The sequence below is a fragment of the Athalia rosae genome, chromosome 7 (assembly GCF_917208135.1).
Source record: "Athalia rosae chromosome 7, iyAthRosa1.1, whole genome shotgun sequence".
NCBI classification, from domain to species: domain Eukaryota; kingdom Metazoa; phylum Arthropoda; class Insecta; order Hymenoptera; family Athaliidae; genus Athalia; species Athalia rosae.
In genome coordinates this window covers 10,172,081-10,196,063 of record NC_064032.1, presented here as the reverse complement: position 1 = coordinate 10,196,063, position 23,983 = coordinate 10,172,081, and the positions used below count along the sequence as shown (strand labels likewise).

At 40.6% G+C, this 23,983-nt stretch overlaps 5 non-coding genes across 5 annotated transcripts; 3 read left to right on the top strand and 2 right to left on the bottom strand.

Annotated features, from left to right (window-relative positions):
* Positions 1-326: 326 nt before the first annotated feature.
* Positions 327-398, bottom strand: Trnag-ucc. The gene has a single exon. It is a non-coding gene; the product is annotated as a tRNA-Gly (tRNA).
* An 18,425-nt stretch (positions 399-18,823) lies between these two features.
* On the top strand, positions 18,824-18,903 carry Trnal-uag. The gene has a single exon. It is a non-coding gene; the product is annotated as a tRNA-Leu (tRNA).
* A 166-nt stretch (positions 18,904-19,069) lies between these two features.
* On the bottom strand, positions 19,070-19,141 carry Trnaq-cug. Its single transcript has one exon. It is a non-coding gene; the product is annotated as a tRNA-Gln (tRNA).
* Positions 19,142-19,348: 207 nt separating this feature from the next.
* Trnaa-ugc lies at positions 19,349-19,420 on the top strand. Its single transcript has one exon. It is a non-coding gene; the product is annotated as a tRNA-Ala (tRNA).
* Positions 19,421-23,532: 4,112 nt separating this feature from the next.
* Positions 23,533-23,616, top strand: Trnal-uaa. Its single transcript has one exon. It is a non-coding gene; the product is annotated as a tRNA-Leu (tRNA).
* Positions 23,617-23,983: the final 367 nt, after the last annotated feature.

Genomic DNA, 23,983 nt, shown 5'->3' with positions numbered 1-23,983 from the left:
CATACTTTCAGCGAGTGCAGTTTAAAAAAAAGGAATCCTAATCCTCAACTTTTTTTGAATCTATCATGATGTAATCGTTATTATTGTCAAAAATATTTTTATCCACTAATTTCTTCTTTTTTTTTTATTTTTTCTCTTGCATTTATTAACGATTCAACCGAACCAAAAAAACGCGGTTCTTGAATCGCCAAAATCACAAGGCAGCGGCTTTCACAATTTTGAAGCAATTAATTATGGAAATTTTGACTAATTCGAACCAATTCGTTCTGAAAACTAATTACTATCCTTGTTAACAAGTTTTTACTGTTATGAACAAAAAAATAACGTGCGATGGCCGGGAATCGAACCCGGATCAACTGCTTGGAAGGCAACTATGCTGACCATTACACCACCATCGCACAATGAAAATCTAGCAAAATTTTAAACAGTGCAGGTCCGTAAATTTGCAATCCCTTATTTTCTACTGTGCGTTCGATTAATTTCGCATTCCCAAACACATCGACTCTCCGTGCAATATCCATTAACATCTATACGTTCAAACAAGGGATGCGATACGCCCTGATCCAGAAAAAATTAGAAAACTTTTCATCTCCTCTTTTTTTCCTCGTTAAATTTTTCAACGAGCATTATTGCGAATGTATAAAGTAATAATCCGAAATCCGATACTCGAAAACAAAAGGCCGTCATATTATAATATATACCTGTACGTATAGCTCTTACCGTAGATGCTCTACAATGTTTGCGAATGCATAATCGCGCGCAGCGGATCATGTATTACCTGCTGAAATTATTGCGATTATTATGGTTATTATTATATAGATCCAAGCACGAGTGTACACATATTTTTTTCCAGACAAATCTGTACCAATGGGAACGAATTGCCGGTGGAGAATTTTGAAGCGCTGTGATGGAAATGCGGGCATCGTTTCGCGCCTATTGGATTTCGGGTAAAATCTGTTCGAATCTAATTTCGAGGCGCCGGTGTGCATTAGTGGATTAATGCACTCTATTCCTGGTGGACCGAGTCACGAGGTATATTTGCATGACATTACCTTTATACCTCCCCCCCCCCCTCCCCCCCGCCCCTCCAGGGGTGAAAACGAGGCTAACATATACGCAACTGAAACGCAGTGCATTGCGGTACCGCTACTGCCGGTGCCGCTGCTTCTGCCGCTGCCTGCAGGGTCTCTAATTATTCGCGTACCCCCTGCACCACCACCTATTCCACAGCACGCGACGCCGACGCCGACGCCGACGCCAACGCCAACCGACAACATGCGCCCTTCTATGCATCGGCACCGGTGCAAGCTAAACTATACAGTTATATAGGCTGTATAAGCGATAATTATATTACAACTCTATCAGAGGTGTACGCCATTCCCATTTAACATAGCAGGAATATCATCTATTAGATAGATGCATACAAATTCACACCCTGAATTTATATTAGGCTGACAACTATTCGACGTCGAATTCCCAATTCGTCCGGTTTCAGACGAAAACTCTGAGTCCGTCCAGAGATTTTTTAACGAACGATTTATATGAAGAATTAATCACCATGCACCGTTAATGATTTTCTAGAAAATTTAAATTCAGATTCAACGAAAGCAGGGGGTAGATGAAGAAGTACCCTGATTCTTCATCGAATTATAACCGTGTATAGAAACGCCACCGTTTCAATAACGAAGGAATGAAGTGGATTCCAAAAATTCCACCCTTAAGGTGACGAATTTTTTTTCCAATCTGCAGCGATACACGTGTACGTACACGTTAAACTCATACTTCTCAAATAAACGCATAGGATATATATGTTTTACGTGTACGCATTCGTCGTATATCTACACAAGACCTGCACTAATATTAACTCTTGTGGTTTCCGTCATTGCACCGACCATCCCGAGGGCAAATATTCCGTACGCACGGTCGGTATCTGTGTACACGCAGGGCCACAGGAGCCGGACATACGTGCCGATACCAGTGGGTGGCTAATTAAACGGTACTGTATTTAATTTGAATTTTATTTTATTTCTCTTCTCATTCCATCTTCTGTGCACGCGCACTCTTTTTCAACCAACGATCCCGATCGACCCCCCTCAATTACTGCAACGAATGCAGGACGACGAGGAGGACCATATGCAACGCACGGTATGCACGAGACTCAAAGCAAAGTGTAGGTATTTAAATCGGGTGTGAAAATTGCGGTATAGGTATACATATGTATGTGTATACGCGTATACGCGTACGTACGTACGTACGTACATAAAAATAAACGTTGAATTGCAGCGTATGTGCAGTTACATTCAACGTGTGTATAGAAGCAATTTAATTAATTCACATGTACTCCAATTATTATCGTTTTTACATTAAAAGAAAAAAAAAAGAGAAAAAAAAGAGAAAAGAAAAGAAAAGAACAACTACGCGCGGCGGAGCAGTTGTTGTGTATCGCGTAATCGGTCTAAATATGTTAATAAAGGGTAGTTAGAGAGTAAAAAGGATCGAAGGGGGTGGAGATAGGAGCGGAGAGCGCGCTTGTTACTTAAATGTTAATTTTTCTTTCGTTTTTTTTTTCATGATTCACCCAACAAACATATGGCGCCCCCCCCCCCCCCCCCCCCCCCCCCCCCGCCGCCCCTATTGATATACCGCGCACAAACGTACGTACATACAAGTATACCTGCGCTCACGTTATACCTACACCGCACGCGTGTGTATAATATTATATCTTCCACGTGGTTTCTAACGCCACGCCGTACGACCACCTGCAGTATAAATACGCGCCTATATACTCCACATTTCCCGTACGTAATAAACGCGACGCGTTTAATTGAAATATGAAAAAAAAAAACAAGAAAAAAAAAAAAAAAGGAAAAGAACGAGAAGAGAAAAGACAACGTAGAAAAAAAAAAAAAAAAAATCATTACCCGCATCGTGTTTTACGTTTGTAATACAGAGAAATTATTACATGTACATACAATGCGTACGGATCGTCTCAGCTGTACAATACGTCCGTTGTATTATATAATATCGCAAATGCCAATTAACCATAAAGATTTTAATTAGCTGTCGCACGACGGGGCGACGTAAACGCACACGCTCATAGAAAATTGAACGGGAGGGCATGCGTGTGAAAAAAGAAAAAAGAAAAAAAAAATAAAAAAACGTGAAACGTTCCCGTTGTTGAAATTTAACTTCACCGTATAGTATATACCCCATTCGTAAAACTATGTGCGTAATAACGTATATATATATACATATAGGTGATGCGACTGGATCGGCACATAGACGTTACGGAGATAATAAAACGGTTCGTTGGTACCGCCGTCAACTAGGCGTGAAGTGAAATTAGGCGATGACGTCAGTTTCGGGGCATAGTGTTATATGTACGTACAAGAGGGCTATACGGAATCGGAACCTCCTACGCGTAAGGGTGGTCGCAGGTCGCCGGGACATTTCTGCATTCTAGACCGCGCGCACCGACTAGGAGAGGAAGAGAGGAAGGAAAGAAAAAGAATAAAGGGAAGAGGAAAAATAAGAAGAAAGAAAGAGTCGTAAACATCACTCGGAATGAGCGAAGGGTGCCAGGAGCTCTTGTATTATATAAGGTATATGTGTACACCAGCTACCGAAAGCATAACGTAGTAAATATACGCATAGGGGTGTCGAGGGGTGATTTTTCCGTGCGGGTGTGGAAAAGGCGAAATGTAAAAGCAACGGCGGCAACGGACGTCGGGGTCGTCAACGTTGATGATCCGTGGATCGCGATATACCCCTTACACGCACATACAACGATACAAATACGTCCTTGGGCTTGGTGCGACATACGCGCGCGCTCACGTTATAAATACATAGGGACGAACGAAACTCGACGGATTAGATGGCGGCGGCGGCGGCGGCGGCGGGAAACGGAATCGCCGTTAGGACCACCGTCTGCACGATCATTCGCCCCGATTTCCCCCCCCCCCCCCCCCCCCCCCTTCAGAAAAAAAAGGAAACCGCGCTACTGAGGATTCACTGATTCGCGTTTTTCTCCCTGTATATCTTCATCCCGACCAACCCGCTCATCCGCTTGTTATACTCAAAACCTTTTTAAAATAATTCAGGGTTCACGTGACGTAAAAACTCCAGTTGTTACATGTATACGTATGCGCGGTTCGATGGACGAAAAAAAAAAAAAAATTTCGCCGCATGATTCTTTTTAATTTACCCCCGATTTTTCCGTGCATGTCGCTTCGTATGTGCAACACCGATGCACACTGCAGTGCGCGCACTTTTCCTGCGTCAATGAGGGTTTGAAAACAACGTGGAGAAAAAAAGAAAAAAAAAAATGAGGGTAAAAAAGGAAATTCAGGAATGAAGTGTGAACGAGAAATTGTCACTGACACGTTTTTTCAATCTCACCATTTCCGTGATCTACTTCAATCTCTGGTACCACGTGCGTCTGTGTGTATAATATACGTGTACATGTGTATATTCGTGTATCCCGTTTCGCGAGTTCGGCAAAATAAGCGGATAGAATGAGAGCGGGGAAAAAAGCGAAGAGAGAAAAAAAATAGAGAGAAACAACGTTGTTGGAAGTGCTATACGTCCTTCGCGTAATTTCGCAAATATTTCTCTTGGACGGGATTCGCACTCCGCAGGCCATCAGGCACGGTGTTATAGGCACGAAAGGAAAAAAGGATCGGAAATGGCGAGATATTATTTTCATCGTGTGTGCACACACACACACACACACACACACACATCCCACGCGTGTGTACGAAACGCGAATGTATCGATGGTTGGCTCGTGTACGTGTACGTGTACAATGTACACGTACGGAGCGTTGAGAGCAATCAATTTTTTTCTCCTTTTTATTCCTTCTTCTCCACCTCTTCTCTTCGTCCTATTCCTCCCTGCCGTCCTCCGTCAGCGGCAGTGATCCCTAATTTTTCCCTCATCAGGCATGACTCGTGAATTTTTATTGGTAATTAAAAACAAGCGACGTGTGTGATTGGAATTAATGGTCAAATGGTCAATATGCCACCGCCTCGATGCACGTCACGCAATCCGGGATATACATTCAATGACTGACTGACCGCGCTGGAGTGATTCCAATTTTTCCTCTTTTTTTTTTTTCTTTTTCTCTCTTCTCTCTTCTCTTTTCCCTCGCGTAGGGACGGTCACATTACATTACCGCGGGGAAACACGTGTATGTTTGCACCAAAAAAACAGAAAAAAAAAAAAAAAAAGCCGGACCACAAATTGAAAATTCATTGGCCGTGTGTAATTTGTTCATCCGAAGGAGAAAATCTCGCGTTCCTATATCCCGGATCGATCGAGGCTGTGTATTTTCTTTTTTTTTGTATTTTCTCCTAATCATTCAGCGGCCATCTTGGCGTTAATATTATTTGGCGGAAAACGTCGCGTCGGTGTGTAACGCATACGCGCGATGTATGAAATTCTAACGTGACGTTCGGTAAGGAAAAAAAATAATCGAGCGTGTATGGGATATCATAGGAATGAGCGGGTTCCGAGGGTTGGGTTAGAAATAATATTGATGGATGATGACTGGGCGTATATCTGGTAATTCGGTAGCTGGTACGGAATCACGTTCGGTTCTAATGCAGCGGCGGCAGCATCCTTCGCAAGTCAAGTTTCGAGGCAAAAGGTACTTTATCATCCCTAACGAGTACATTATGCTTCGATTAATCTTACGATATTTATACATACGTATATCGAGGGACTTTTATTCAATAAATATACTCTCCTAAGGATCTCCCTAATTTTCTCATCCCTCCTCCGTCCACCCCCTACCCGCTATTCCCGCTCTACATTACGCCGAGAAAACTGTATCCCGATCGGATTATTCATAACTCAATCACCCGATCGAGATCGCCAGTTTTTTTGTTTTTTTTTCTCTTTTCTCTTCTCTTCATTTCCTTCGCCAAAAATCGAAAAATACCGAAACGAAATAATCGTGTCCCATTTTTTTTTTTTTTTTTCGGTCTAAACCCCTCACACCCTCGGCTTCTTTTTTTTTTTTTCCCATATAATACTATCATCTCGCAATATTACGCGGGCATTGATATGCAAACTAAGTTTTCGATCGTAAAGACGCGCGCTGGCGTAATGCAGCTACGATGATCGTTGAACGAACGCTTTGCATACGTTTTTCAGCTATTCTTACCTCATAGAAACTGTGTGTACACGTACAGCCGGATGATCGCGTTCCCATACCACAAACTTAACGTTTATATCCTCCCTACAAACGATAGAAGTTTTGACTCCGCCACGCGTATAGCTTCAAAGTTAACCGATAATCGCTACGTATAAAACGCGCCGGCTTTTCGATGAAAAAAGAAGAAGAAAAAAAAGAATGTCTTCGTTTCCCAAAAAAAAAAAAGGTGAGAAGAGTGAAGAAAAATTTTGCATCCTTCTTCTTCTTTTTTTTTTTTCAAAAAAAAAACTTCCAACGTCGGGATCGATTCGTTCAGTAAACGGGAAAAAAAGATGTACGTACAAAATAAAAAAATAAATAAATAAATAAAAGTACAGTGTGAAGTAAGGGGAATATCGTGGACATCCACGAATGTAAGGTATATTCAGGGCGTATATTTTCTTGAATTCTTTTGTTCGCATCATCGGGGTGGTAGGAGATTGTCCCCATTTCGTAAGAGTTTGAAATGCGTTTCTAGGATATACCGTGTACCTATGAGCTAGATAAAAATCCTTTCTCACATATGTATACGCGCGGTATGTATACCGCACAGTGACGAAAGAATATGGGGAGCATTGTACGTATACACATCTATATACGCATGTAAATACATAAACAAAAATTCCTACATCTCCCCCTTTTTGAATCCGGTAATATGATTAGCATATAAGAATCCCACGGGACACCGTCGATCTCCTTGCGCGTTGCACCGAACGTTGACGTTGCGAAGAGCGGAGGAGCAGGAAACCCGATGACATCGCTCGATCCCTGGCACCCCGCCGGTCTGCCTGCCTGCCTGCCTGCCCGCCTGCCTACCCCTGCCTGCCCCCATTGAAAAACTCAGTCACTGCGAGGGGATGATGGGTCAGAAAGAAGGTCCGCGAAACTCAAAACTATATCCACATCAATTTATTGGACGATTATTATCCCCGTTCGTATTATTATCGGTATTACACATTGTTCAACGCGCGCGGACGTATCGAACGATTTACGAGCCACCATAATTTTCGTTAAATATGTCCACGGTGTATAAGAAGTGACCAAAAACGACGGTTGAAGATACGATAAATATTAACCATTGCTGTTCCGTCTATCTGGACAATTCAACAGCTGCGTTCCTATGACATACGCACTCTATGTTTTACATGAAATGTGTTATGTATATATATATATATATATATATATATATATATATATTTATCTAATGCTCTACGACAAATGGTATATGGTCAGTGTGGTACGGTATGAATCTTCCACTTTGTGGCCGATGATGAAGCCAAAAAAAAAAAAAAACAACAAATGAAAGGAATTTGAATTAAAATACTAGACCACTAAATTTCATCTCCTAATGACGGTTCATTTTTTTCAGCTACGGATACGTCGTTGGGGAAGCTCTGCGCCGCGTACGTCGACGTACGAGATTCAGAAGGGCCGTAATCCACGAAATTGTCGAGACGCACCGCTGTGTGAGAACCTATTTATCTGAAAAAAAAGGTGCATAAAAAAAAAAAGAAAATTGAGAAAAGAAATCTCAATCAGCGTTTCCATAAATTCTGTGTAAATCGCGATGGATTGAAAGAAGTAGGGGTGTAAGGGTAGTTGTATTCGGAGGTGGTTGTTCCACCTCTCGTCTGCAATTGTCACACCATGAAAACGGACAGTTCTACGGATGTATTAAACGGGGGGTGGGACGGGGTGGGGGGGGGAGTGTTTGAGGTTGCCGCTGTTTCCATCCCATGGAAACCGATGCTCCTGCCACGGGGAGTTGGGAGAGATGGTTTCCACTTGTCAACGCCCGCGGACCCTATCTATCTATCTGTAACAGTGTAACCAAAAGCTATTACTCAGGTGTAATTGCTGCGTGCAACGCGTAGAGAGTGAGAGAGAGAGAGAGATAGAGACGATGAGAGAGAGAGAGATAGAGACGATGAGAGAGAATACAGGGAAGATATTAGGGAGAAAATTCGACGCGTACACCGTGTACGTTACACATATGTACGCCGCGTACATCTCTCCGTACCGCGGGTATTTAGTGACGCGTCGCGTGAATTACGAACGAAAAATAATGGAGAATCTGATTTTCGAAAAAATGTGTCGTCTCGTTTGCGAACGAGATGAAAAATACCTCAATATTTTCGATTCGAAATGGAATACTCGCTTCGTCATTTTTTGTGGGTTACACCCTCCTCTGGTCTACCGGGAATTCGAACGCCCTGCAGTGTATTCGTTGCGGGTGTGCGACGCGAAGCGACGAAAATTTCGTTTCAATCGAAATCAAAGGAAATAGAGCGCGTTAAGGGTAATACGCGATGATTTATTCAATTGGTGTATTTAATGCGTAAATTGTATGCGAGGTGTATTATATACACACACGAATTCCGGGATAACGCATCGGTGGTTATAGATAGACGGATTGTAAATCTATATACGCAGGAGTCGATGATCTGCATGCGTAAGCTCCCGGAGATTACATCTCACGCAATGTGCGCATCTTCCCACAACTCGGGGAGGACGACGACGACGTCGACGTTGATGATGAGGATATACATTTACCCGCACATATATACCGCACACACATTCCTCGTACATAAAATACACACATATGTGCGATCATAGTACATACAGGGTGGGCCTGACCAGGGGGTAGATTTTTATCTTCGAGTTTTTTTTTTTGGGAAAATCGAATCGACAAATTATCCGTGCATGATCTCCGGAAACGGCTGGAACTTGGGAAAATTTTTCTGAAAATCGTACGAGGCGTGAGTCACGCGATTGATAAACGAAGAAATTTTCCTCGCGAGACGGAAGAAAAGAGAAAACCGGAAGTTAAATTGAATAGAATGACGCGAGTTCGTCAGCATTCCGGAGCAGACGACGTCCCACGTTTTTGACTTTTTGGTTATTCGCGAGCACCCTGTACATCCCTGCGAGCGCATACCCCGCATACATATAGGTATACAGGTATTCGCGTATTACACCCAAACACCGGTTCAAAGCGTTCGTAGCTATGTTCAGGTCGTGCATCGGGGCTGCTGAGAGCAGCTCGCCGCGGTCTATGGCGGCCGATTATATGCCTATTAGAGAAGTACAGATGCAGCGTGCACACTGAGGCATGCAGGTGTATGCACGGTGAGCGAGCGTAGGTAGACGCGGTCGCGTTCGTGTGTTGGAAGAACAGAGCAAGAGGGAGGGAAAGAGAAAGGAGAGCTATACGGAGCGAGGCTATTACCTGTATTGATGAGCAGCTGAGCATAGGAATTGGTTGGATACGTGTGATTGAGCTGGTTAATCTAAACGTGAAACCTAACTGACGTTCTATTATACATAATACATACCTACGGTGTAATTGTTTCGCGGTTCGCGATCGACGGTCGATTGCGAACCGGTAAAAATCGTGATCAGGTAAACAGGTAAAAATAGTCGCGGGGACGACTACGTCGTCTGCGTCGTCGTCGTTCTTTTAATTCCCTCATTTGCTACAACAGCGTTTTCTTTTCATTCTGATAGACAGTTTTTTAAAAAATCCTAACGCCAGTCCGTATAATTCTCCTCATCTGCTTAGTTATTTATTTTTCGGTATCTTTGTTTAGCTAATTGCTCGTAATTTCCACAACCCTTAAAGCCAGCTCTCCCTTCTCTCATCTGTTGCAATGTCCGCCCTGGGGCACCCCTGCAGTGAGAACCACTTTGCCAAATTAAGGGCTGTTACGGTGTAGGTTGCAATTGGTATATATATGTATATATATATATATATAAGTACGTGCACCTAGGTACGTACACGGCACACATTCGCGTTCATATATATTTATATATATATATTCATACATATATTTACTTACACACAAAGTGCGTTGTTGCACTCGCTGCACGCAACTGCAGATGCACGCACTTGTATAGAGGTACTCCCCGGCTCTTCATCCCCTCTTTCGTTATTTTTTTTTTATTTATTTTTTTTTCGGCGCAATTTAACTTCTACGTTTTAATAAACCTCGTGGAGCTACCCAAGGTTTGCCGAAACGAATAACGATTGAAATCGTTCTATTCATCTCCTCATCAATTACGATGAAAACGGAGAACGGCGAGTATGAGAGAGCAAAGTTTATACTTATACTTACGATACCGGAAAAGGATTTTGGTCACTCTATACCCTGGTACAGATGCTCAGTGGTACGAAGTCCGTTGGATATGAATCACGTGTAACGTAAGCGTAATATGGGGGGCCGGTAAACTCGGACCTGGTTAAGAATCTTTGGAGATATTTGGTGGTCTATGACTTACGGTTGGCCTTGATATTTGTTATGTCTATACGAGATAGTCGAGGGCGAGTCGAGAGACACCGAGGATGAATAGCTGCACAGTGAGAAGGACGTGTGCAGCGTCTATCGAGGTAGTAAAAGTTTTTCGATGAAACGCCGTAGTGAAATGACGTAGAGAGAAAAGAGAAAAAAAAAAAAAAAAAAAAAATGTACGTCGGGACGTATAACGAATATATCTTTTACGTTCCCTTTCTTTTTTTTTTTACACACTTAACGTCGCACCGATTCTTAGAATAAACAACACGACCTATGGCCATATCGATTATTTAACCGCGAGACATTATTATTCAACTCCGTTGGATTTCTCGAGAACTGATTTAGCAGGATGTCACACGATCCTAACTATCTTACCTTACCCTGTTTCAATATTTGCATACGGGGTGACTCGAATAATTACGATATCCGACTGGGAGAGTCCCGATCGGTACCTCCGGTGAGTTTTCTTTTCAGAAAAATATCGAGAAAAAAATCAAAAATACATCACCGGACTTCGTATGTACGCGACGGACATTCGAACCGTGGAGAGAAAATCGATCGATTCTAGATTCGGGTTTGAGACAGAAAAAAAAAAAAAGAAGGAATTGATCACCCTGTAGATCCGAAGCGGTGCGTACATATGTGTATATCTCCATGTCCTACGACGTCTAAATTTGTAACCGAAACCTAATTCGGCGTGTATAAATTCGCGCTCGCGCGCGCGCGCGTGCGTTTCTCGCATACTCTCCGTCTCGATGCGCAATAGTTTTCACATATAGGTATATATTCGCACCACTCTCGGTCAAGTATGTAGGTATACATCGGTTGCCCGATTCTCTTATTCCCTCTTCCCTCCCTTCATCCCTTATCGAGCTAGCCGCGTGTAACGTTCAACCCTAAATTTCATTCGCAGAATCCGTTTCCGTCGCGTGCTGGTTGTAAAATCGGTACATCCGGTTGTCAAAGCGTCGCCAGAGCTATAATCTCCTCTGCTACTAATTCGACGTACGTACGATATAATATCCAGGATATGGAATATACCGTGTATTCCGGCTGTACGTAACTTTTCAAGCTTTTCACTTTGCGCTGTATTTCCACATCGAACATATTACATATGTAGAGTGTACAGTTCCGTCGTAGAAAAAAAACGAGGGGCGAAAGGGTAGGGGGGGGTGGTTGGTTTAAAATTCTATCAATGGATCATCTCGAGCGTAAACACTTTTAGGGTTGAAAATTTTGCAGATCGCGTGTCACCGGGAAGGCTAATCGCATGTTACAACCGTGAAAAAGGGGGAGACCCAACTCCAGATCTATCTCGAGATCACGCGACTCGCTATAAATTTGAAAAAGGAAAAAATAAAATATAAAAAAAACGAGGATCAAAAATTCAATCCGGATGTGCTGGATGCCCGTCTTTTTCTTTTTCCTTTTTTCTCACACCGGTTACACGAAATTTTTCCCTCCGTCCGAAAATATCCGAAGAGACTTTATTCTTCTGTCCTCTCAGCGTCTCTTTTCTTCCTAATCTTTTTTTTGCAGACTAATTGGTCCAGGTCAGACGTTAAAATCGAAGATAATCCCTTTTGTTGCGCGTTAAATTTTCTTTCTTTTTTTTTTTTTTTTTTTTTTTATTTTCACGTAATTCGAAATGAGGAGGGAAAAAAAAAAAGGAAAACGAAAGGGAACGTCATAGAATTAGCTCATGCCTGGTTATAAATTCCTTTGTGTTTTATTTTTGTATGGGGTTGAAGTATAATTACTTTGCTAATTATGAGCATCGTTTTTATACTTTCATCTCTCTCTCTCTCTCCGATTTTCTTTCCTCCTTTTATTTCCTTTTTTTCCTGTTGAAAATAAAGAGAAGCCGAAAACGAAGACAACAAGGTTTCCTTATATAGGGTGGGCAGCAGCATAACCGCGTTGAAAAAGAATCTTTTAGCAAAATCTTAGGAAGTTATACAATAAAAATGTATATATATATATATATATATATATATATTTCAATGTACATAAATACATGCGGAGACGGTGCTTAAAATATTTACAATAATAACGAAAAATTATAATGATGATAAAAATAATAAGTATATATATGTATAAGAAAACGAAGACGGGTAACAATAATAAACGGCGCCATGCCTTAGGCCGCGAGGATTAAGATCGCTAATTGCTATTCTCAAAGGCAGAAGAGCAGCGAGAAAGGGGAGGATTTTAGATGTATATGCGTTATACCTACGTTATAATATTCCTTCGGGGGAATCAGTGTCCTGTAAAATTAAGGATTAACGCCATGAAAGTATTACGAAGTATGAGAGACGCTGAAACGACCCCTTCAACCCTCTGGATGTTTACGACTATATATCCGCGGCTCAAATGTTTCGCAAAATTCTTTTCTTTTTTTTTTTTTGTTTTTTTCAATTTTAAGGGAAGAAAAATGGAGGTTTCAACGGAAAATCGAAACCCCGTGTATTTAATTCGTGTTTTTCTCTTCATCTGATTTCGAGCGATTATTTCGGGGGGCATACTATGGGAATCTCACGGAGAAAAGGAAAATGAATAAATAAAGAATATAATGTAAATAGCGTGAAAGTTTTTATGCAGATCGGTAGAGTGGTAGGTTAGGTATACCGTGAAGTGTATAAAGCCTGTAACAGCGGTCGCGTTATCTTTAAATTGGATTTTGCGTGGCACATTTTTTCTTTTTTTTATTTTTCTTTTTTTTTTTTTTTTTATTCCACGCTGGTGATATACCAGATATAATTTATATCTGATCTCGATTGCGGTGACGGTATATACATGTACGTATATATATATATATATAAAATTGAGATTGTAAGAACCAAAGGAAGAAAGGATCTTATTATTATTATTATTATTATTGTTATTTTTTTTATTATCGTCATCACGAGAAGAGGTTATATAATTTAAGCTCGTTTTATTCGCCACGCTGAGGAAGTATAATAATGGTGGAAAAAAAAGATTTTGTTTTGCCACCCCACTTTTATGTATATGGGACCCCCCGCGAATCCCATGACCAGATCAATCTCTCTATGTTTTTTATATCTATATTTCCGAAACGAAAAAATTTGCCTAAACACATTCTCCATGCACCACGTGATCTGTAATATATTACACCACGTGATATTCACGTTGTATATAATATACATATATACATACTCACATGGGTATACAACGCGTATAATCTGGATTGAAATATTTCAGACAATAAATGAATAAGATAAGGATATCGATTTTGAGTAATTCAAAGGAAATCTTTGCACTATTTTGCTTGGTTTGTTTTTCATTTGGTAATTTGTTATTTTGTCCTGGGGTCCTTAGCGCGTTGTGTGAAAATCTATACGGGGAACCTTTGTGCGGGTTTAAGGATATCGCGTTTAGCACCATCACCGGACCACTTCACTTCTACACTCTGTGGGTAGGATTTTTTTGGCTTGTCGTCGAATGATTGATCTACAGTCATCTTCCTGTACATATGTACCACATATATACCTGCACGTATACGTCTATCTGATGTGCAGAATCTCGCGCGCGATATTTTCGGTATAAGAGATGAAGATCATCCGGATGACTTGCAGCAAAACGGATTATCCGCCATCTTCTCGTCTCCCCCCCCGAATATACATATATTTTAGACAGACACATAGGTGTGTATATTTATTATGTATAATATGTAATACATTCGTACCTAAGTACACCTAAATCTCTATCATCATGCTTCGTATAATTTTTCATTTTTTTCTCTCCTCGAAATGAAGAAAATAAAAACAGAAAAAACCCCGATTGGCTCCGATCGGTTCTCCATTAATCTATCAATCAATTAATTGTGTAAACGTTTTTTTTTTTTCGAACAGTAGAACGCGGTGCAGTTACATGTGTATACGGCAAATTTTTGTGTTTTCAAAGTTTTTTTTTATTTTCCAACTACCGAGTATACCTATATTCTAAGACAATAAATCTTCCATACTGTTGTTAATACAACAGGTTAAGAAAAAACATCGTTAACTTGGTTTTTTGTTAATTCTTTTTTTCCATACGTACAATCCCGATATCATTATCATCTCCAATTCCAGGAGAGATCGTTGTTGTCAGAGGGGATCGACGTAGGTATACGTTTTATTTCGGATCTGCTGTCATCAGCATCCGCATCAGCTGGAGGGACTGGAGTAATTGGAGGTAATTTTGGGGGTTCCGCAATTTTCGTTGTAATTTAAAACCGGGTGAAAAAAAAAATTGGCCGATACGTGTAAGCACGTCCGCGATCGCCGTTGTATCGTCGAAAACTTTTCGTATCAAGAAAATAACGAGAAATAAAAATGAAAAAATGAAAAATAAACAAAAAAAAAAAATAAAATCGGCATAGCGCATCCGCGCATCGTCGATAGCCGAACGCCGGCAACCCATCGCGACATCGAGCCCGAGATAGTGAGAGAAATGTTGTAATAACAATAATGATAGCTCGATAAATAAAATAAAACAAAAAAAACAAACGAAAATCGATTGAAAATATAAAAAACCACCACCGCCAGAGGAAAACGACCGGCGGGAAGTCTGACGCAGAGTTGCGGAACCGTGTACATACATCAGCGTCGCACGCGGTTAACTTTGTTTTCACTATAATTTCATTTACATGAGCCCCGGGCGTCCCTCTTCCCTCCTCATCTTCCGACCTCCAAAAAACTCCTGTCGTGAATTTTCTCTCCCGTCTCATCCCCGTACACGAATTTGGTCTACGCGTCGCTATCTTGTGCTGTACGAGCGGGTCCACATTTTTATTCTGATTTTTATCCGGTTTAATATTTTGTGTCGTTAATTGTCGATAGCTGAAGACACTCGGAGAATCGAATAAGAGAATTGTATTTTTAATGTCGAGTGAGGTTCGTGTCGCAAATCGAAAAATAGCGCGCTTGTTCACGTGTCGGTCGGGATACTTTCGGTAGCGAGAAAGTCTAGCGAATCATGCGCCATGCGACGGCAGGAGTGGGAACTAACTCAGATTTCCCTTTGAATTCAATCCGCAGTTACGTTTTTCATCATATCTCGGGACCGAATGATCGGAATTCAACGAACTTGGGCTCGTTTGATTCGTAATAGAAATGCGAATATTTTTTACCATCAAAAAACGAGTTCGCCGTATTCGCTGAGCGCAGAGAACGCATGTTACAAAAAAAAAAAAAAGAGAGAGAGAAATTATCCCAGGTCAGTGAGTATCGTGCAATTTTTTCAAAAAGCTCACAAAAATTGAAGACATTTTTCGTCCCTCGATTCTCCGAATGGACTTACGTCTCGCTCGCTTCAAAAATAATCGATCCTCCGCCCGCGCGCAACTTGTACTCCGCATACAAACCAGGTTCATTACAAGTGGAGGCATATAAATGAGAAGCGGCGCGTATCCGAAGCAATTAAATTCAATTGATAACTGGTTATCGAAATGGTCATCATACGCACATGTACATACACACATCCGAAGAGGGAATCGACAGAATTTAGGGGCTATACTGCAACTGCAGTCTGTCTGTCGGCAATTATATGTACATTGCGAATAAATGCATCTAATGCACTTTCGGGATGAATTTGCAGACCGGCCGTATAACGGCAACGCGCGATACACGCGCAGTTACATATGGAAACGCGGTTAAACGTACGCGCTAATATTATCGATATAAACCTGCACACAGGTATACGTGCGCACACGCACACGCACACCCACGCACACACGTGCGGAAAGTAACGTCGTTGGAGGTGCTGCGGAATATGGAGGGAAACTCACGCCAGTCGGGAGAGTTTGCTAGGATTCTGATCAAACTGCACGTATTATATCGCATATATATATATATACCTACCTACCTATACTCGAGGACGGAAGAGCGGTGAGAAGGAGAGAGAGAGAGAGAGGGGGATCCTTTGATCAAGCGATCGTCATGATCTGCTCTGCAGGCGAGGCAAGTGAGGCGTGAACTTTGAAAGCTAAAGCTAAAGCACTCGTCGCAATGCAACCGCAATACACACGTGGAAAGGGAGCGATAAAGAGAAAGAGAGAGTCGGAGAGAGAGAGGGAGAGACTGTAACCTGGTTCGCGAATCACTTCGCGTTTATAATCCACTTAAATCTGTACGCCGCATGTACATCTACCTATGTACCTACGTTATGTACCAGTAGCTGCGGCAACGGGAACAGCAGTAGATCAGATCAAGAGATGAAACTGCATCTCCCATGCGCGCAGGTATATACGTCGTGTGCACGTCGGTAGTTTCGTACATATATATATATATCTGCAGTGTGTACTTGTTGCGGTAGATATCGGTAGATAGACTTCTGTCCGCAGGATCCCCTTGTACAATATACCTACGAAGGCAGCGCGCAGGCTGCAGAACATCCTGCCGCATGATCGCGTAATCGCATGCTCTTTGCAAGCGATGCATTTCTCTACCCCTTAGCGGGATCCCTCTCTCTCGTCTCTTCCCCCCACCCCGTCCTTCCGTCTTTCTTCATTTTTTGTTTCTCGCTCGAAGCGATCCACATTTTTTCATCCCAGCAGTGACCGGTGATTATCAGAGATCGGAGGAGCGGGAGGAGGGGATGAGAAAAAAATACATAGGAGTGAAAAAAAAGAGAACGAATTCAACCCCCGGGAAAAAAATTTCGCAATTGACGTACCTGTACGTTGACCGCGAATACAAACGTGCTTCGTACGGAAAATTAAATGCAGGTTTGTCGAAGCGTAGAAAACCTTATAAAATCTAGTAACTGGCTAAATTCGAGGTTCGGTATTATGCGGCTTCGCGAAACGTAAAACACCGATGAGTTTTGGTTCGGTATACATAAACGTGTATATATAGGTAGACACTCAGATATTCTCCTATGGTCAGTCACGGTCATTTTTACGGCTTCGATAAAATATCTGAACCTCGTGGGGCGCGGGTTGTCCCCTTATTTCTTTTTTTCCCGCATTTTTTCCTTTTTTTTTTTTTTGTTTTCGTTTCCTCCCCTTTTTCGTGCCCTTTTCCGCTCGCTTTTTACTCTTTATATTCCACCGCTCGATTTCCGTGTCGTAGCAATCCCGAAATTACGGGGCCGGTGCGGTACAGGTGAACAAGTAAGCCCGCAGGTAAACGAGGGAGGGAAAAAAAGATTGTGGAATGGAAAAATATAAACGAGATAAAAAATTTATGAAGGTACCATACGATCAGGAGGATCCGCACGTGTTGTTACACACCCTTGTACGTTTCTACGTATTCATCGAGGAAGGACGAACGCTGTGGGGGATTAGAAAATAAAAATGATGTCGAGTCATCGAGAACAATTACCGCGCTCTTATAGTTTTACGTCTGTATATCAGCTGTAGATGGTGAGCCGGTATATATGTAAATACTTTCTGTATATACGTGGCGTAGAATCACTGGGGTGGCTAATGCAGTAAGTCGTTGCAGTCGTAGTCGTAGTCGGTGACGGTAGTCCTAGTCGAGTCGTCGTGTCTGCAGTTGCAGTGTAGAAACGATCTGCGAATTTATCCCATTCCCCCTTAACCTCCTCCCCCCCCCCCCCCCCCCGCGGTGTGACTTATTACGCATCGAGTTACCAGACTATATACGCGACGAGCGTATAGAATTATATTCACTAAGGGGAACCATGGTATATATGGGGAACGTGCAAATTGAGATCTTAATTCTATTCTCTAATTGCTCCCGTATATACCGAGTGTAGCATATACTGCAACGATTGCACCATGATGCAATCCGGCAACGCGAACCTGCGGAGATTGGGGTTGGAAACTGACAACGAGTGGAATAAAAAGAATGAAATATATATATGTATATATACAACGTACACAAAGCGAACATTTCGGTTCGTCGAATTCATTCTTTTTCTCTCTCTCAATTACATCAATACAATTATCATCCACTATTTTTAGTTTTTGCAAAGCTTTCTTTTTTTCTTTCTTTTTTCCTTTGACTCAACTTGTGATGATCAATCGAATGAAATCTGTTCCCATTGGCATAGACCCACCTAGCTACCTTCCGAATTTTTAATGATGGGAAAATTTTTTCACGCTTGATTCTCCCCCCTGCGCCTTTTGATTCGAAAGTGTTTTTTGTAAAATAATTCGAAATCCAAAAGTTGAATTTTTATATAGCATTTTTTTTTTTTTTTCTTGTACAACGATATTTGTGCGTCGTTTTTGGATGTTTTTGAGGAAAATATGATCACTATTATTGTACGAAAATTTTGTGATGTAAAAACGACAAAGTAGATATCTAGATTTTGGATTTCCTGTGTTGTGAAATTTGTTATTGTCTACTTATCAGCTGTTATCGAAGGCAGCGTGGCCGAGCGGTCTAAGGCGCTGGTTTTAGGCACCAGTCCGAAAGGGCGTGGGTTCGAATCCCACCGCTGTCAAATAGTTTTTTTGATCGTTGTTGAGAATTTGAAATTTACTTTTGCAGATTTTACGCTCATAAATCTGGACTAGATCAATTCGCAGTCTACTTTGAGAGATCGGTAATCACGAATCCACCGAAAAAAAGTCAATGATCTGCGCTAGGATCGGTTGAAAAAAGATTTCAGGTCCCACCGAGATTTGAACTCGGATCGCTGGATTCAGAGTCCAGAGTGCTAACCATTACACCATGGAACCAATAGTGATTTGATCACAAAATTTCTGAGTCTGGGTACATAAGCAAATCTATGATCACAAGCTAAAATGACCGCCGGAAATTCTTATCTATTCCTCGAGTCAATTTCAAAATTATTCCTTATCACTCTTACTATAAAACTGAGCAATACCAATTGAATATAAATTTTTGTGATTGATAATTTACAAAATAGCAATATCATTTTATGAGGGGATGTAGCTCAGTGGTAGAGCGTTCGCTTTGCATGTGAAAGGCCCCGGGTTCGATCCCCGGCATCTCCAAATTTTTTGCCAAACTCGGATATTTTTCAATTAACTTCACAATCAGACGATCGATCGAATTAACGAAATTTTGAATCCGATATCCGATAAGGGTACTGTTAATCCTTATTGCACCCTGGAAAACTGAAGAAAAAGATTCACTAAGAATCTGTTCAATTTTTCGTTTGTAGTACGATCTTGCGAGTGTGTATGGACGACAATATTCAAAAGTGAGAAAATTTATTTATCGTATAGAAAAAGGAATGATGTGCGAAACGGTCGAACGCCCCCGTCTCCAAATGTTCTCCTCCCTTTATGTCTTCCACTACATCATCATATTATCCCTTGATTTTGATCCATTCGACCGTAATGGCGATGCATTGATTTTATATTATAATATACATACGGGGAATGGAAGGAAGGTTATTTTATATTCCATTTCCATATACCCCTCACTGTATATTCGATATAGCGTATCACCGCGTGAAAATAAAATAAAAAAGGAAGGAAAAAATAGAAAAAAATAAAAGGATCATGTGAAATGAAAGGAAGAAGACTGCGAGTGGGTAGTATTGGGGCATCTCGTGCCAAATCCCCTACGCAGTCTACACGTGTAGTTGAAAAATGTCACATTTCGATTGGAGAAAAAAAAAATTCAGGAGTACTTTCGCGTGATAAAATTTTGGGAGGATTCAATTTTGATGCTCTAATTGTAAGTTTCCCTTGTAGAAGAATTTGAATATTCAAAGCTTCGCTATACTTTCCACGCAATAATTATGCAAATTCCGATTTTCTCATTGTTTTTTCGTTTATTCATGAAACCGAATGAAAAAGAGAAAAGAGATTGTCAAAATGATTCGACTAGAAATGTCTTTTATATATATGTAGGAAAATCTTCCAGTTCTGACCTCCGCGTTACAGTGGACCGACGATCACTTCATATCGAGGGTCAGCAGTGGAGCGTGTCACCATTCTGCCACCCACCCCATTCCCAACCCTAAATAAAATTTTATTTACGAATATACTTATGATTTTTTTTTTTTCCTTTCTTTCCGTCTTACTCGGTTTCCTCAGATCTTCAATTCCATTTTTATTCTACATTTTTCCTTTTCGCGAGGACGCGCTGATTCGAATAAATTTTTATAGTCTTCTCAGCTACCCTCTAATGCGCTTCATAGCTGTATACGTATATAAGTGCGTAGGGATAAACCTTTTCATTTAATTTTTTTATTTTATTTCTACTTCGATTCATACGAAATAATTTTTCTCATTTCTTTTTCTCTCACTTTTTTCATAATTATCTTTAAGAGGGATTTAAAAAAGACTGTGGATTTATTTATGCACGCACTTCAAAATAATTGTCATTGTCATGTGACATTTTTCGGGTCTACTTCATTCCTTTTCTCTTTTATGACGTGGATTTTTTTCCTCTTTTCTTCGCGTTCTTTTTCTTTTAATTTTCCTCCTCTCTTTCCTTTTTTTTTTCTCCTCTGCTTTTTTTTTTTCTTCTTTTTCAATGTTTTTTATTTCTTTGGTTCTATGGGTTCCATTATGTGGACCAAACAAGCGAAATATCCTCCAGACTGAAATAACGGGGTCTACCACCTCCGACGCGCCTTTAATCATGATATTAAATATTTAAGAATCCTACTACTATGTATCCCTATCTTACTCCAACCTTTTTTCACTTTTTTTATCTTTATCTTCATCTTTATCTCCCTATCTCTTCCTCCGGCTGCTTTCATTGCTTCACTTTCTCTTTTCAGATGACGCACAACAAATATTTTGTCGTTATCCCTTCTATTTATTAACAAAAAAAAAAGAAAGTTTTTCATTTAGTTGATTTTTTTTTTTTCCAGTGAATAGTTTTCGCACATTTGCGTGTACTTCGACGTAACCCCATATATTTATACATATAATACAGATGGAGAATCTTTGTCGCGATTTTCTTCATCTCCCTTATCAGCGAGGATCATTTTTCTTTTGTCAGAGACACGTTGTCTTCTTCTTCGTTGTTCTTTTTAAAACTTTTTCTCTATTTCGGTAGCACGTTTCACGTACGAGTACAAAACACATATTTATAATACAACAATATATCGCAAGCTAGTAGTTTTCTGAATCGCCGAGTTAAATCTAGACTCTCCTATTGCTATCACGTCTGCCTATGTACCACACATTATGTATTACATGTGGTATATACCTAGACAAATAGGGTGCAGTGCCGCGCTGCAGGTTGGGTGCAAGATTTTTTCGCTTTACTCCATACTCAATTTGTCATCCATTGTCTGACCGATCTCCGCATGAACTGCACCGAAGAAACATAGGGAAAAAAAGCAAAAATAAAACAACAGAAAAAAGAAACGTAAGAACCGCACAGGCTTATATACGTAAGTTATCTATAGACATATACGTCCGAATTGTTATTTATGGCTTCTCTGGTTAGTTGATTAAATTCTTTTTTTTTTCTTTCTTTCTTTTTATTTATTTTATTTTTTTTTTTCGTTTCTTAGACGATCTGTCATAGGTATTTACGTGCACATGTTACACGGTGTATCGCGAATCGCTTGTACTTTTTGCAGGCAAAAAAAGAGAGAAAGAAAAAAAAAAAAAGAGAGATTTTGTTTTACTTATCCCCGGAGCACCACCTATACCCCCGCCGCACGCGAGGGGATGATATGCGCGGTAGGCTGAATAAAATTGAATTTCAGGAATATAAAGAAACGTTTCCATTTTTTTTTTTTGTTTTTTTTTCCTCTCATTCGTTCCTTCAAAAGAAAGAGGCTATCGTCACGTCTGTATATTTATGTGCGTGTGGCTCCGCTCGTAAGGAACAGAATAAATCCGCGAGTAACTCAATTTCACGCTCTGCAAACATTATACTTGACGTAGTTTTCGTAGTGAACCGCGCTTGACGAGTGTAGCCTAAGTATTACAAATACGATTTAGCGTTTGTTCGAAGGTGGAGGGTGATAAATTTTCATATATATATATATATATATATATGAATGTATTTATTAACATGTACGTAACAATTTTGGAATAGGAAACGTGAGAGTGCCGTACACGGTATACAGTTAACGTAAAATACATGAGTATATTTTTAGGAAAGTGAGTTTTTCAAAAATTTTGACGTTTATTAATTCTTCTCTTTTTTCCCTTCCCCCCCCCACCCCCCCCCCCCCTTCTAATCTTTTCCCATTTCGACTGTGTAAATTTGCGTTGTACATAAACTGTGAAAGATGAGATGAAAACGACAGATGCATGTATAGTATAATATCGTATAATAATAGAAAGGTTTATAATTGAATGAAATTTCATATTAGATTTTTTTTTTCTTCTCTCTACCCGATGCCCGTATGGTGAAGTTTGAGTGAAGAAGAAAGAAGGAAAAAAATTATACGAAGAATTATGAAAAGAAATCTAATAGTGGAACCTGCAGCACTTGCACATTTATATAGAAATTGTTTTGACACCCGATTTACCGCTTTGCCATTTCACTGCACCCTTCCTTAGGGATTAGAAAAGAAGGGGGAGGGAGAAGTTAGAAAAAAAAAAAAAAGGAAAACGAAAAAAAAAGAAAAGAAAGTGTGGAATAGTTGGGGAGAGATGCACATGCGGGTTTGCGTTAGGATACGAGAAGGGATATATTATACCACCGTCTCGTGGGGTGTCGAGTTAAATTTTGACATACGTGTACCCTACATATGTGTATATATGTATTTCGAGTGTAACACAAGTTAAATACTGTCAAGTGTCATTAGAAACGCGATGCTAATCGATCATCTGCCACTCCTCTGCCTTGTTGCGCGCTTCGTGTAACTTTGCTAAATGTCATACCGATCGTCCGCGTTATTTTTTGTCTTTTTCAATTTTAATTTTTCATTTCGTTTTTTTTTTTTCGGCACGATCACGTCACCGAGTATATGGATGAATTTTGAAAAATTGGAAACGACGAATCGAAAAAATAAAAAAAAAAAGTTATTCAGCAAAAACACCCTAGAACCGTCAAATTCTATTGCGAAATTACACCTGTCTCTCGGATTTTCGATTTTTGGACCGTTTTTTTTCATACTTTTTTTTGCTGAAAAATTGACTTTTATTCTTATACGCAATTGAGTACGCGGGTAACAACAGCTAGGTTGGCCGAGCGGTCTAAGGCGCCAGATTTAAGCTTTGGTTCCCGTCAGGGAGCGTGGGTTCGAACCCCACACCTAGCAGAGCTTTAATTTTTGCATTTCTTTCGCTAATCCATTTACAGTCAATGATTTCTCAGGGGAGTCTTCGAATCGGAATGTAAAGTAGAAACCAACCACCCGTCATGTCGTTCGCACGGAGAACCGTCCGCCGAAACTATTTGTCCCGGTAAAAAGCACTAACGTCGTAAAACGAAGGGAAAAAAACAAATGGAAAAAAATTGAAAGAAATGGGCACGTACGGCGAAAAGGGACGAGCAAAATAGAATAAGCGAAGAATGAGAAAAAGGAAGAAGATGTGAAATTGAGGAGGAGGAGGAGGAGGAGGAGGAGGAGGAGGAAGTGGTGCAGGGTTCGGTATTTATTGTTCGCGGTTGATGTCAGGTTCGCG